Genomic DNA, 14416 nt, shown 5'->3' with positions numbered 1-14416 from the left:
ATTATTTTTATTAACAAATTACTAACCATGGTTTCACCATGATATATCTATAGTACCTTGCTATAGTTTAATCAAAATTAATCAATACTTATCAAACATAGGTCTCAACACAAAGACTTATCTAATAATTAATCAACGATATCCATCTATGATATTACGGGTACAAAGGCTACCATTTCAATTAACAACAATCAGCTATGGTATTACGACCGTAAAGGCGACCATTGAAAATCAGCAACTATCAACAATGGGTCTTGCCACAAAGGCTCACTGAAATAAAGACTCACCGATTAAATTATCAACTATCAGCAATGACCAACAATAGTTTCATCTATATAAGCTTACCATACTTTCAAACAATAAACAACTATAAATTTAGCTTTACATAGTAAATAATTAGCTATGATTTCATCTATACCATCTTACTACATCATATAACAAATGATTCGCTATAATTTCAGCTATACCAACTTTCTACACCATATAACAATTAATTAGCTATAACTTATTAGCTATACCAACCTACTACATCATACATCTATTATTCAGTTATAATTTATCAACTATACCAGTTTACTACATCATACAATATATAACCAAATATAAATTTAAGTTATAGCAACTTACTACATCATACATCAATTAATCAACTACAATTTCTCAACTATGTCAGCTTACAATTTTTCAACTACGCCAACTTACTACATCATACATCATATAATGAACTATAGTTTATAAACTATCAACTATCAACTACGGATTCCAACAAATTGTCAGCTATTATCAACAACATCTTTCACTAATTATTAGCTTATCATTATACTTTTATCAATTCACAATATCCCAACAAATTCTCATACAATAATATCTACATATGTAGATAATTACTATCAATGAGTGATACTTACCTTAAGATGTTATATATATATATATATATATATATATATATATATATATATATATATATATATGGATTTCTAGCTCTTGAATCCCCGTATTAACTCTCTTTTTTGAAATCGTCAATAAGAACACACTAAATTGAGTATCATAGCCCAGGGTACAACCATTATTGTATCAACTTACTCTAATACTTTCATATTTTGTATTTAAGGGCTTTCACCAACAATCAAGCAATTAACCCTATAAATGTTTTTATTAATCCAAGTACTCATCGCATAAGAACAATTAGAACTTAAGGTTTACAAAACCTCCTCTAATCCAACCATTTTTAGCTAGTATTTACAAGAAATAAGGCAGCTTACCTTGATTCAAAGGAGAGTGAAGTAATTATTGTAATTTTCTCTTGATTCTCACCACTTTACTTCAATTAAGTGTTAAGAAGCCCTCCAAAATCAGATCTCATATACCAAAGATCTCCTAGAAGGTGTTAGACGTGTTTCTAAGAAGTTCGAACTCAAAACACAACTCATGTTCCCCAAAACATGGTTGTGTTTTGGCCAACTATGCCTAAAATAGCAACCTCATTTATTAGAACCCGTTTACACATATTTCTTAGAATTTGACAATGAAACATTGTAGCATCAGAATATCAGGTATTTCCCTTTTAGCGTTAACCTATTTGAAGTGTAACATCCCAAAATTTAAGACCAAAAATTTCGTTTTAATTAAGTTAATATAAAACCAACAGTATAAGAAAACATCCATAATAACATATCATGTCAAAGCCAACATGTCAATAATCAAAGCATGTCATCATAAACAATATTATAGTATAATCCCAAAGATCTCATGTGCGGAAAACATAGTATGATGCGTTGCGATTGAGCCGGCCCCTTTCCTTTGAAAGCACAGTACTTGAAACCAAAACTGAAAACCGTAAGCACGAAGCTTAGTGAGTTCCCCAATCATACCACATACCATACAATACACATACTGTCAGGCATATCCGGGTGCCCGACCTACCCCTTCGGTCCTACCGACCGGATACTGCCGAGCATATCTGGGTGCTGGCCTCCCCTTCGGTCTATTTCAACTAGGGGTGTTGATCAGGTAATATTTTCAGGTTTCGGGTAATTCGGGTTTTTCATGTTAAAAAAATTACCCATTACCGGACCCAAATTAAGTTCGGGTAATTCGGGTTTGGGTAATTCGGGTAGTGGGTCGGGTTTGGGTAATTTGGGTATTACCCGAAATATTTAATTTTTTTTGAATGGCACCTGAAAATAAATTTAATGAAATAAATATGTCGTGCTCTATCAGTCTTGTTTATATAAACAAATGAGGCATAAACGAAATTACTCAAACTTTGAACATTGAGATTTTTTAGTCAATAATACTTGAGATATAAAGTAATCTTTTAACAGCTTAATCTAATCTAATAAGATGTTAAAAAAACAAATAATTAAAGATCTTAGTTTAAAATGTTTAAGATAATTGTAGCCATAAGCTTTGCCATGTTCTGAAGTTTCGTCAATATAATGAGTTTGTTAGTTGCAATAAAAACTATAATCTAGAAAACAATTAAGTTTTAAAGAACATGGTGACATATAAACAAATGTTTTTAATATTGTTGGTGCCATACTTCCACAATAAAAGAGATTCATGTTTTACAATAATAATAATTAGTTTAAACGGGTTCAAATATGCTACAGAGTACAAACTCTACGAAAGAAAAAAAAATTTTAATAATTCGGGTAATTCGGGTATACCCGAAACCCAACAAACATACCCTATACGGCCCGACCTGAAAAAAAAATCGGGTTACCCAATTACCCGAAAAAATTTACCCGATACCCGAAAAAATCGGGTGGGTAATTCGGGTAACGGGTATTTTCGACAGGGCTAATTTCAACCGGATAATTGCCTGGCATATTTGGGTGCTGGCCTCCCCTTCGGTCTATTTCAACCAGATAACTGCCTAGCATATCTGGGTGCTGGCCTCCCCTTCGGTCTATTTCAACCAGATAACGGTGACTATTTCACCCCTACCACTACCACATAAGTACTAGCATATAAACATATACATATACTACCCAACATATCTGGGTGCTGGCCTACCCCTTCGGCCCTATCGATCGGATGCGGGACTATTCCCTACTGTCACTATCACATAACATCATACCATGCTAGCACATAAAACATAACATAACATGCCAGACAATTATCACAAAGACAATCATCCAATCAATCAACCCCTACTAGTGGGCCGACATTGTGGCCTTAGACCCACTTCTACTGGAAGGTAACTCACCTCGAATGTTGAAGCTCGTTGCCCGAACTCCCTAGCTGCTGCCCTGGCAACTCCTCAAGCTATCAATACCACAATATCACCCAATTAACAATTGGGTTCTAAACCATGATCCATAATCCATACTTGGGGTAAAATGACCATTTTACCCCTGGCTCACAAGATACATAACTAAGGCCCAAGTCCAAAGCCAATCAAGCCCAAAACTCCAAAATCCATAAAGACCCACTAATGGCCCAATTTGCAAAATTGGGACCAAACCCTCTAATGGGCCTTACCCTAAGCCCAAACATATTCTTGGCCCAAAACATCTAACTTCTGATGGCCCACTAAGGCCCAAAGACCCAAAGTCCACTGCTTGGCCCAACCCGAGGCCCAAAACACACCAAGCCCATGTCTGACGAGTATGCGGGGCGTACTCCTTTGTACGCTAAGCGTACTGGCTGAATGGGGTGTATGCTGTGCGCACATGCATGTACGCCCAACGTACTCCTCTGTTAAGTCAGTTTTCCTATTAAGTGCTTAATACTCTGCTCTAGAAGCTACAACTACCGATCCAAGTCCTATTCAACGTCTTAATCCATAAAGTTGATTACTTGGTGGCTTGCAACCCACCAAAAGAGTCCAAACTGGAAATGTGACAACAAACTTCCATGGAAATGACTAGATCTCATGCATGGTCACAAATGAACCTTCAAGATTGAAACTTTACTGCATATGGGGCTCATATGACGCTAAGGGTGGCAACCCTAGACCTAGGAAACGAGTTGAGTCATAAAGGTCCATTCTTGGGACCTAAAAGGTCCAAAAACTCCATTAACATAAATCTAAGCATACTTGAGGAAAGTTTCAGACTTTATACCTCAAAATGATCTGAAATGGAACCACAATCTTGGATCTACTACTTCTCCTTTGATCCACCACCTTGTTATACTCTTCACTTGCTTGAAAAATGGCTTCACAACACCAAAATGCTCTCTAATGGCCTCCAAAGCTCCAACAACACTCAAGGGAGGATTAGGGTTTCGTGGTGGCTGTCTAAAGATGAGAGGGAAGCTGATATCTAGGGTGTTATGTTCTTTATATAGTGACATACCCCAAAAACTAGGGTTTAGGGACTCTGAGCGTACGTTATGCGTACTTCTCGTACGCTGGGCATACGCCTCTCCGCACCCGCGACCATATGCCCTTATACGCTGGGCGTACCCAGCTAAACACACACATGCATTCCTTGCATGCATGGGGATGCCTTGTCACAAAACTCCATTAGGGGCTAAAATTGACAATAACTTCAAAGTGCTATAACTCCTTCATTCTAAGTCCGTTTCCGATAAACTTTATCTCCATGAAAAGGTGGTGGGAAGCCCTACGCTCCTAGCCACACCCCTACCCTTTGGCCTCCGAGACCACAACCGAGTACTTTCAAAACTGGGTGTTACTGTTGGATTAGATGTCTAAGCCCATAACTATTATTGGTATGTATTCTACCCGAGAGTAGCATGGTCCATTTGGGTTGCATGGCATCAGAACCATTGGATAGACAAATGAGAAAAAGGTTATTTATGATTTATATTAATATATTATAAGTTCTAATATATTAATATGAAATCATATTATTTAATTAGTATTGATCAAGAATTAATTTGGAATTAATTTTGTGATTAAAAGAGACTAATTAAATATATGGGGATTGATTATGTAAATCATTCATTCTTATATATGTGGGCTTGTGATCCATTGTCCTTCATGTTGGGCTTAACCCATGTGGTAACCCATGGATACTACATGGAGGTTAAAAGCCATGGATCATGAAGGAAATGGAAAGTCATGGGTTTACATGGTGTAACCCTAATGAGCCATACTATATAAAGGACCCCATGGTTCATGAAATGGTCACTAGAGTGTAGTCACTAAGAGGGCAAGGCCGAATTTCATAGAGTGAACCAAAGTGACCTTCTTCTCAAGTTATTCCAAGTTGTTGGTGGTGTTGTGTAAACCATTTGAGGTGCAACACTTTGGGCACTAAGCTCTTAAAGGATCAAGACTTCAAGCTCCATCAAAAGGTATGTCATCCAACTTAATTTATGTAGTATAGTTAGTCCATGATATGCTAGTTAGGATGATGCTTTGGAATTTTGTATGTATGCATGTATAATAGAGATAACATAGATCCAAAGCACATAGGGTTGCATATACACCATAGGAGTATTAGAATGCTCAAAACCCATCAGTGGTATCAGAGCCTAGGGTTGTTTTCAATTATACTTGATGCTACTTGCTGAAAAAAGCTTGAAAAAATCGATTTTCTTTTGGACAGCGAACTCGCCGAGTCCACTGGGTGACTCGCCGAGTCGCATGAATTTTCCTATGACTCTACGAGTCCACTGATGGACTCGCCAAGTCCAAGCACAAAACTGACCAACTCGACGTGTTGGTGCTCCAGAGTGCAATTTTTTGACTTTTTAAAGCTGGAATTGGACTAGAATCATTACCCTAAGCTGTTTTTGAACCTATAAACCTGTTTTTGATGTGGTAATGATTATGGCTATCCCATTTCAAAGTTATGATCAAAGTTTCAAGTTTTATATATGTTTATATGATTCTTGAAAATTGTTGATATGGATTGTTCATGCTTATGAGTTTTGGTAGATCATAGAAATTATTTGCAAATTGTTTGATAGTATAACTTTTGATCTAAATGCCATTTAATGGACTCCATAACTTGTCCTCAAGTTATGGAAAATGAAAGGTTTTTCTTTAAAAGCTTCATTAAAACTCATAGGTTATAAAAGAATGAAAAGTCTTTCTTTTAATGGTTTTAAAAGTATTCCATAACTTGTCCTCAAGTTATGGAATTTGAAAAGTTTTTCATTAAACCTTAATTAAACTCATAAGTTATGAAAATACAAAAGTTTTTGAATTGTTCAAAACTTGCCCTCAAGTTTTGGAATTTGTAAAGTTACACTTTTGAATACTTTAGTTCCAAAACACTAGAATTTTAAAAGTTAAAATTCAACCCTTATACTATTATAATATTATAGGTTTAATATTTATATATATATATATATATATGTATAAGAGTAAAAGTCAGTCTTACCGTTAGTAGGCCTCATTCACGAAGCCAGTCTATAAGGGGGGTATAAGGTTACTGCCTATAAAATGGCAGTTTAATGGGTGTCCACTCTCACCTACCGCTTCCTTGACTGGTGGAGGGTCGTTAGCCGAACGGGTAGGATAGGACTATAATTCTCCCTTCATTAAAAGTATAATGATAAATATAAAGTAACTAAACTTTATTAAATTCCCAATCTTAGTTACTTTAGGAAAATGTGAATTTGGTGCTAACCCATGAAATTGCACTTTACACCCTTGTTAAGTCGTTAGTGGAGCGTGTGTGGTTAACCAGCACACTAACCTGGGACTAACAATGCGCGGCAAAGGGTAACTTGATGTTAATCATAGATTAATAGAGCGTGTGTGGTTAACCGGCACATTGATTAGGTGGTTGTAACATTGGGTGTACCAAGCTAATTTGCATGGTTATTCACTCCTTGTTTGTGATCCTCGGCATCCCAGTCACAAACTTGAAGGGAACAATCGAGATTTAAATATGCCATTGAATAGTTCAATGAATCTCAAAGGATCTAGGAATTTCTATTCATTTAAAACCTTATGTTTTTCATGGTGGAAATTGGTGAATCGTCATTTACCTACCTTCAAATATTTTGTAGCTTGGATTACGACATCCCTCTTCCAAGTTATAAAATATTGTGTTAGGTCCTAGCCTTAATATTTCATATTGGGTGTTATATTAAGGACTTGAATCAACTAACTTGAATTTCTCCCATGTAGATGTCTAGTTCAGACAACTATGATCTACCCAAATCTCTTGGAACAAACTTTTCGAATGAAGATGATATCCCAAATGGCAGTCAAGGTGAAAGATCAATCCCTTTGTTGTGCATTAATGGGACTGGAAATCATACTTCACTTCCTCCACCTCCTCCAATTATTCTCCCTGACCCACAAGCTCGAAGACTTGAAAAGTTCAAGATCACTCAAGCCCTACTCGAAATGAAACACAAAGATGGAAGACCTGTGTGTACTCATGTATTAGAGATAAAGTCACACATTGACAGGTTAAGAATGTTGGGTGTCGTTGTCCCAGGGAAGTTGGCTATTGACTGGGTTCTTCAGTCACTTCCCGAGTCATATAGTGAGTTCATTAAGGATTACTATGTGACAGATCACGACATGACCCTTAATGATCTTGCATATTTGCTTGTTGCTGTTGAATCAGCAATGATTTGGCGCACTGGAAAAGCAAACTTGATTAAAATATCTACTTCTCAAACTTCCATGGACATTGACAATGGTAACATTGGAAGTCCAGAGAAGCTTTATCTTCCCAATGGAAAGGGATCGGTATTGGTCAACCCGGTTGACCAAAAGGTAAAGGGAAAGGCTAAGTCTGTGATAGTCCCGTGTACCATTCCCAAAGAGTCTATATGTTTTTATTGTCAAGGACAGGGACATTGGAATTGAAGCTGCCCAGACTACCTGAGAAGTCTAATCAGATTGTATGGTTCTACTTCAGGTGAGTTCATTATCTAACTCTACTAAGTTCCTAATTGTTGATTCTTAATACATGATGTGACAAGGTTGCATTTTGATGTTTTGTAGGATCATGCAAAGGGAAGGAAGCTTAAAGGAAGAGTATGCTGAATCTGATCGCGAAGATGGATTTCAATCGCATGATTCGAAGATCGGATTTTTAAACTGCTGCTTAGAGTTATGATAGATTGCTAGGAAATATGTAATAGCATAGTTTTCATTTGTAATTACATTGTAAGGAAAAGTTTTTTCCGTATTTTATAAATAAATAAAATTTTGTTTTATTTTATTATATCTCCTTGCAATGGCATTTGTGAAAATTGATGTTTCTATGTTTCTATGTTAGCAATATGAATTTGATTCTTTCGTTTGTGGTAATGTCGAGTATTTGCCAAATAAGGAAAGTTTCTCATCACCCAAGTTTCAATTGGACATAAACTTGGAATCATGCAAGTTGTATTGTATGATGAATGAGAATTTTCATCTTTGGTAAATTAAGACTAATTCCTTATTCACATGTATATGTGAGTCAAGTGAAGGACTAGGGGATCGAGTACACTAGGTGTTCGTTGGTCAAGGTCCACCACAAAGATCGATAAGACTATTCGTCATGAGAAGAATCAAATTAGGCAGAAAGATAAAAGTTTCTTCAAACTGAAAAGATGGGAGAGTACTTTAGTATCGTGTTTTATGATCATCTTAATGTTTATGGAAACCATATCACAATTAATTCTCTAAGGACATCTTAGTGCATTTGCATGACTAAGAAGAGGAATCGTGAATCGTTGAAATGGTTAAATCAATTAAGGTGAATCATACTTCGTTCCAAAAACAAGTCTTAGAGTCATACTCCAAGATTGTAATTTGAATGACATAATCTTAAAAAAGGTTTAATACACTCATAAAATGTAGAGTAAAATGTTTTCTACTCTTGTACATTTGAAATTGGTAAGTTGTGATGTTTTTAGATAAAACAAAGACCAACCAAGACCAATTGTATGAAGTGTTTGTCTTGATAAGAATCTACACTAACTCTTGAATATTCACTTTGTCAAGGAATAGTTCTTGACAAGAGAATCTTATATGTCAAGAGGACAGTGGGAGTATTATGGATCTTGGAAAAGTTTCAAGAACTAATCAAGGATAAAACCTATTCTTAATCACTAGCACACAACTTAAGGTTTGTAACCTATCGTGTTGAAATATTCTTATTTCTGTGCCCATTCCAGTCAAAGTTGATTGTGCATGTGAGTTCTATGAGTTCTCAATTGATTGCACAACAAATCGGAAGCAATGGTAGACATTGTGCTGCCAAGTGGCAAGAAATTAAGATTGAACAAGTTCAGTCCATATGAGTTTGAATTTGTCACTAACCTTGTCTTGTGATTATGGTTTTGGCAAATTCACATGGATAGGAACACATACACCACAAAATCTAAGTGTCATAAGGTTTCTCTCCAATTCATGAAAATGATGGTGAGGAAACGCTTTCACTAAGTAGATTTCAAGTAGATAGCAATTGTGATATTTGCATTATCAAAGTCGTTAGTGGAGCGTGTGTGGTTAACCGGCACACTAACATGGACTTGTGAGAATGGAAAAAGGTCTAAACATTATGATTACGAAATCCGTCTTCATAATTGTTTAGACACACATGTGAGCTATCTAAGGAAAGGTTTATGATTTTGATAAAGTCTTATCAAAGCATCTTGTATTAGAAATCTGAACTTTGGTAATGAAAGTCAATAAAGTATTGATTTCTAGAAGTCCAGCTGATTTCTGGGTATATGTCAAAGCTAGTGGGAGCATAAGTGTTATGCTTATAAGATATAATTATCATGTTAGTGGGAGCATGATTATTATGGTAAATATTTCAAGTTAGCAATGTTAAATATAGAAAACAAAAGTTTCAATTCGCTTTGAAAAGTTGTTTTGCTATAATTAAGGGAGATGAATTCATACTTCATTTCAATTCTAAAAGCTTAAATTGAGATTTTAATCAATTTTAGTCAAAGATATATATGAATGTTATGTTGGAATGGTTCAACATAAGGAAATTCTATATATAGTGCGTTCTCAAAATTCGATTATGATTATGACATCCCTCTTCATAGTTCGAATTGTGAGAACATGGCAAATAAAAAATATTGTAGCTAAAGACTGGTCAAGTATCATGTCTTTATGTAAGACATCATGAATCGTGTCCCATATGCTTCGGGTATAGGATCGATTATATGTGCTATAATATTTATCTGTTCTAAATTTTCCAAATGCCTAGGGCATTAAGAGGGAAAAGGACTAGAACTGGATATGACTAAAATGATTAAGCAATTTTCGAGGACAATCTGAGGTTTATCGAAGATTGGTTGCTCATGGACAGTTGGAAGTATGGTGTGAAAGTTTGGAAAGGACCATATTGACATATTTTGAAAAGGAGGCAACTCTTGTTCAGAAGAGGTAGTCAAAATGGGAATATGGAAATGGTTCCATAGGTAGAAGTTATTCCTTAAATTTGTGTAGGATTAGAAAACTTAATGCAAGAAGGATGTTCAAAGGAATGTACTTTGAATTTGAGACTTCGTTTCCATGGATTTTCTCTCCATTGGAATACTCTGTAATGTCTGTTACCAAGTCTTTGTGACTTTGTGCCTAGTCATTACAAGAGGATCATTGCATATAAGTTTAGAATCTAACAGATTTCGGTAAATGGAAAGAATTTGGAATTCTTACATTTATCATAAGGATTTGGGATTGTGAAATGAGCATCATTGGAATCATGTTCAGTTGATCTATTTCACAAAGAAAGGACCATAGGTAAACATACTGTGCATGCTTGGAGCATGGCATGACTATTGTTTTTATTCAAGTATTAAGTTTATTATTCGAAACATTAAACAATGAATAATGAGTAATCAATATGGCTCAAAAGGTTCGGGGCCATATAGGATTAGTATTATTCTTGTGTTTCACTTTGCATGTTTTGACTTCCCGAATAACTAGGTTATTCAAACCATCAACAGTTGATCATACTTTGGAAGTAGGTATTGAGGCAAGACTGTCATGAATGGGTCTGTAGTTTGTCTAGGACATAGCTACAATATTCGTGAGTGCTCCTGGAATAAGATTCGAGTATTGGATACAACCCACGCTCATCTAATCACTTCATGGATTTTATCACGAGTGATTAGTGAGACGACAATATCTTATATTCTTGAAACCTAGACATGTGAGTTGTAATTTACAAGTTGGTTGCACATTGATAATATGAAAACTCACCGGTAACTCGGTGTTATAAAACATATTGTTGTGTGTGATTTGATGAGTAAGTGCAAGCGAGCATTTGAGTCGAAGTTTATCCATTCCTTTTACCCTTCAGAGGGATAAAAGCGATATTTATGGGCCCCTCGATGATTTAGTGATGACACCCCTAAGTGCTTGGTCAAGCCTGGACTGATTTGATTTGTTCAATTAGTCGGTCGTCATAAATCAGAAATTGGGAAACAACAGATAGACAGAGAGAATGATTAAAATCCATGTCTCAGTCCATATGATATCTAGAATGGAGCAATATATGATCCCTTATCTAATGGACACGTCATTTGACTGGGTCAGAGTTCGACAGCGGCTTTAAGAACTACGATTGCTAGTCGGGATCTTGGAGTCATACTTGAATAATAGTTTTAGACTTATCCAAGTGGGAGACTGTTGGATTAAATGTCTAAGACCATAACTATTATTGGTATGTATTCGACCCGAGAGTAGCATGGTCCATTTGGGTTGCATGACATCGGAACAATTGGATAGACAAATGAGAAAAAGGTTATTTATGATTTATATTAATATATTATAAGCTCTAATATATTAATATGAAATCATATTATTTAATTAGTATTGATCAAGAATTAATTTGGAATTAATTTTTTTTTATCAAAAGAGACTAATTAAATATATGGGTAACCCATGGATACTCCATGGAGGTTAAAACCCATGGATCATGGAGGCATGGTGTAACCCTAATGACCCACACTATATAAAGGACCCCATGGTTCATGAAATGGGCACTAGAGTGTAGTCACTAAGAGGGCAAGGCCGAATTTCATAGAGTGAACCAAAGTGACCTTCTTCTCAAGTTATTCCAAGTTGTTGGTGGTGTTGTGTGAACCATTAGAGGTTCAACACTTGGGGCACTAAGCTCTTAAAGGATCAAGACTTCAAGCTCCATCAAAAGGTATGTCATCCAACTTAATTTATGTAGTATAGTTACTCCATGATATGCTAGTTAGGATGATGCTTTGAAATTTTGTATGTATGCATGTATAATAGAGAAAACATAGATCCAAAGCACATAGGGTTGCATGTACACCATAGGAGTGTTAGAATGCTCAAAACCCAACAGTCACAACTCTCCCCCACTTAAACTATACTTCGTCCTCGAAGTCTTCTGTGGATACTTATCTCGGATACTTCTCAGGGGACACAGAAGTCACTCCAAACAAGCCTGAACGCTCACAACCATTCTTATACAACGCCTAACCTTGTCTGCTCAGTCCGATCCCCGAAAGGACCGCTACACTTGACATCCTGAGGGTTCAACCATTACCCTGCAAAACCGATGGTCTTCCCAAGGCAACTGTACATAAGCGATAACCTTTCCTGTCTCTACGAAGGACAAATCCTTCGCTGTAACTAAATCTCCAGCCACTCCCAGTGCCGGCCGCTTCACTGTTACCTACGCTTTCTCTTACTATGACCCGATGCCGAACACCCAACCCTGAGAATGGGTCAGATAATCCTTCGAGTAAGAGATTAATCCCTGCAACGGTTAGACTCATACGAGAGCTGCGAAACATAGTCAACTCGCTTACTCTGAGATTATTTAATCCTGCTGTGAGTGACTTAGCACCTCTCGGTCAACTAACTATTTCATGCATGAATTCTCTTATCACTGCTCCTGCCCGAAGATCCTGTTGTCTCTTATCCGCTTTCCGGATGAACTGAGACATCCCAAGTCCCAACTTATCTGTCGACTAACTAGAAATACCGGATTCCATCCGGTTACCGAACCAATGAACACTTTCTCAGTCGCTCCTAGCGACTTCCGAAGGAAGTTCGGCCATCGCAAACTACTCTATCCACATTGCCACCGAATCTACTACAAAAGGTGAATACTATTACAACCGATGTAGTCTTACATCACACCTGGTCTTCAACGACATAACGCTTCCCGAACGCAATCATACTGTGGCCTACTCACATCCGAGCGGGCTGCCCTGCCCAGGTCTAACCTATCTGAAAAACTCCACGAGCGAGTCACACATCTGATACATTCGTACTGCCGAATAGGGGCCGACGAATGCTACGGGCCACCCTGCAGTCTTACGCTTCCATATCATCTGACCACTAATGAATGCTACGGGCCACCCGGTAGTCTTGATATACCAATATACTAATGGCTAACTGACGAGTGCTATGGGCCACCCTGAAGTCTTACAATACCAATACTACGGGCCACCCCGCAGTCTTACTGTACTAATATACGAATGCTATGGGCCACACCGCAGTCTTACAACGTTCCTACTCTATCTGCCAACTAGTGAACACTACGGGCCACCCCATAGTCTTACAACACTTCTACACTATCTGCTAACTAAAGCTACAGGCCACCCCGCCGACTGGCTACTAGTGAATGCTACGACTATCTCGCAGTCTTACAACACTTTCCACGCTGAACTCATGTCCTGGCTGAAATTCCCAACCTAACTTTTCTGAAGCCTGCTATCAGGCATCCCGAGAATGCGATCTCACTATTGACAAGTTTTTCCGAACTTCCAATTCACACTATCCTCAATCCATATAACCGCTTGCGCCATCTTTCATCCTGGCAAGGATGCGAACTTATCCCATTTTCAAAACCGCTCTTGCTTCTGAGTACATGATCGTTTCTCCCCCACTTAGCTTCGACTAAGTCTTCATGGCACGCGAGAATCGGAGGATTCCCATTCCTTTCTTCCTTACATGATAGACACGCTGACTGCCAACGCTTAACCTTGCTAGCGATCCATTACTAGCCCACTCCAATACCGCGCAATTACTGAAGACTAGATGAACGCTTTCCGAACCCCCAATACTGATGGACCTAATGCTTATCCTGATGTCCCACTCAACCTTAAAGTCCAATTAGCCGATGCTCAGAGCAACTTCTTTAGCGATAGACTGCTTCTCTTGATGCTTCCAAAAGCTATCCCTACCACAAAGACTGAACTTCATCGAATCCAGACGATGGTGGATAACCATCCCGCTGAACCCTGACCGCAGATTTCTCATGATGCTCCTGAATTGATCTCGGCCGTAACCGAGATAACACTGAATGCTTCGAACCAAAAAGGGACATGACCTTTCACTAGCTACTAATAATTCTCGGTATGTAATTGGCACATGACATTTTTCGCACATACAATCCGAATACAAGCAGGGAGATAACTCATACATACTCTTACCTGAGACCGAGGCAAGAACAACCATAATACAGATAGAATCGAAAGAGCAATTGTTACATACCTGCAATATTGCCTGCCGTAATCCGGATCTCTCCTG

This window comes from Lactuca virosa, chromosome 5, assembly GCF_052849685.1.
Source record: "Lactuca virosa cultivar CGN04683 chromosome 5, Lactuca_virosa_CGN04683_v6, whole genome shotgun sequence".
Lineage (NCBI taxonomy): Eukaryota > Viridiplantae > Streptophyta > Magnoliopsida > Asterales > Asteraceae > Lactuca > Lactuca virosa.
Note: the sequence above shows the minus strand (reverse complement) of the source record.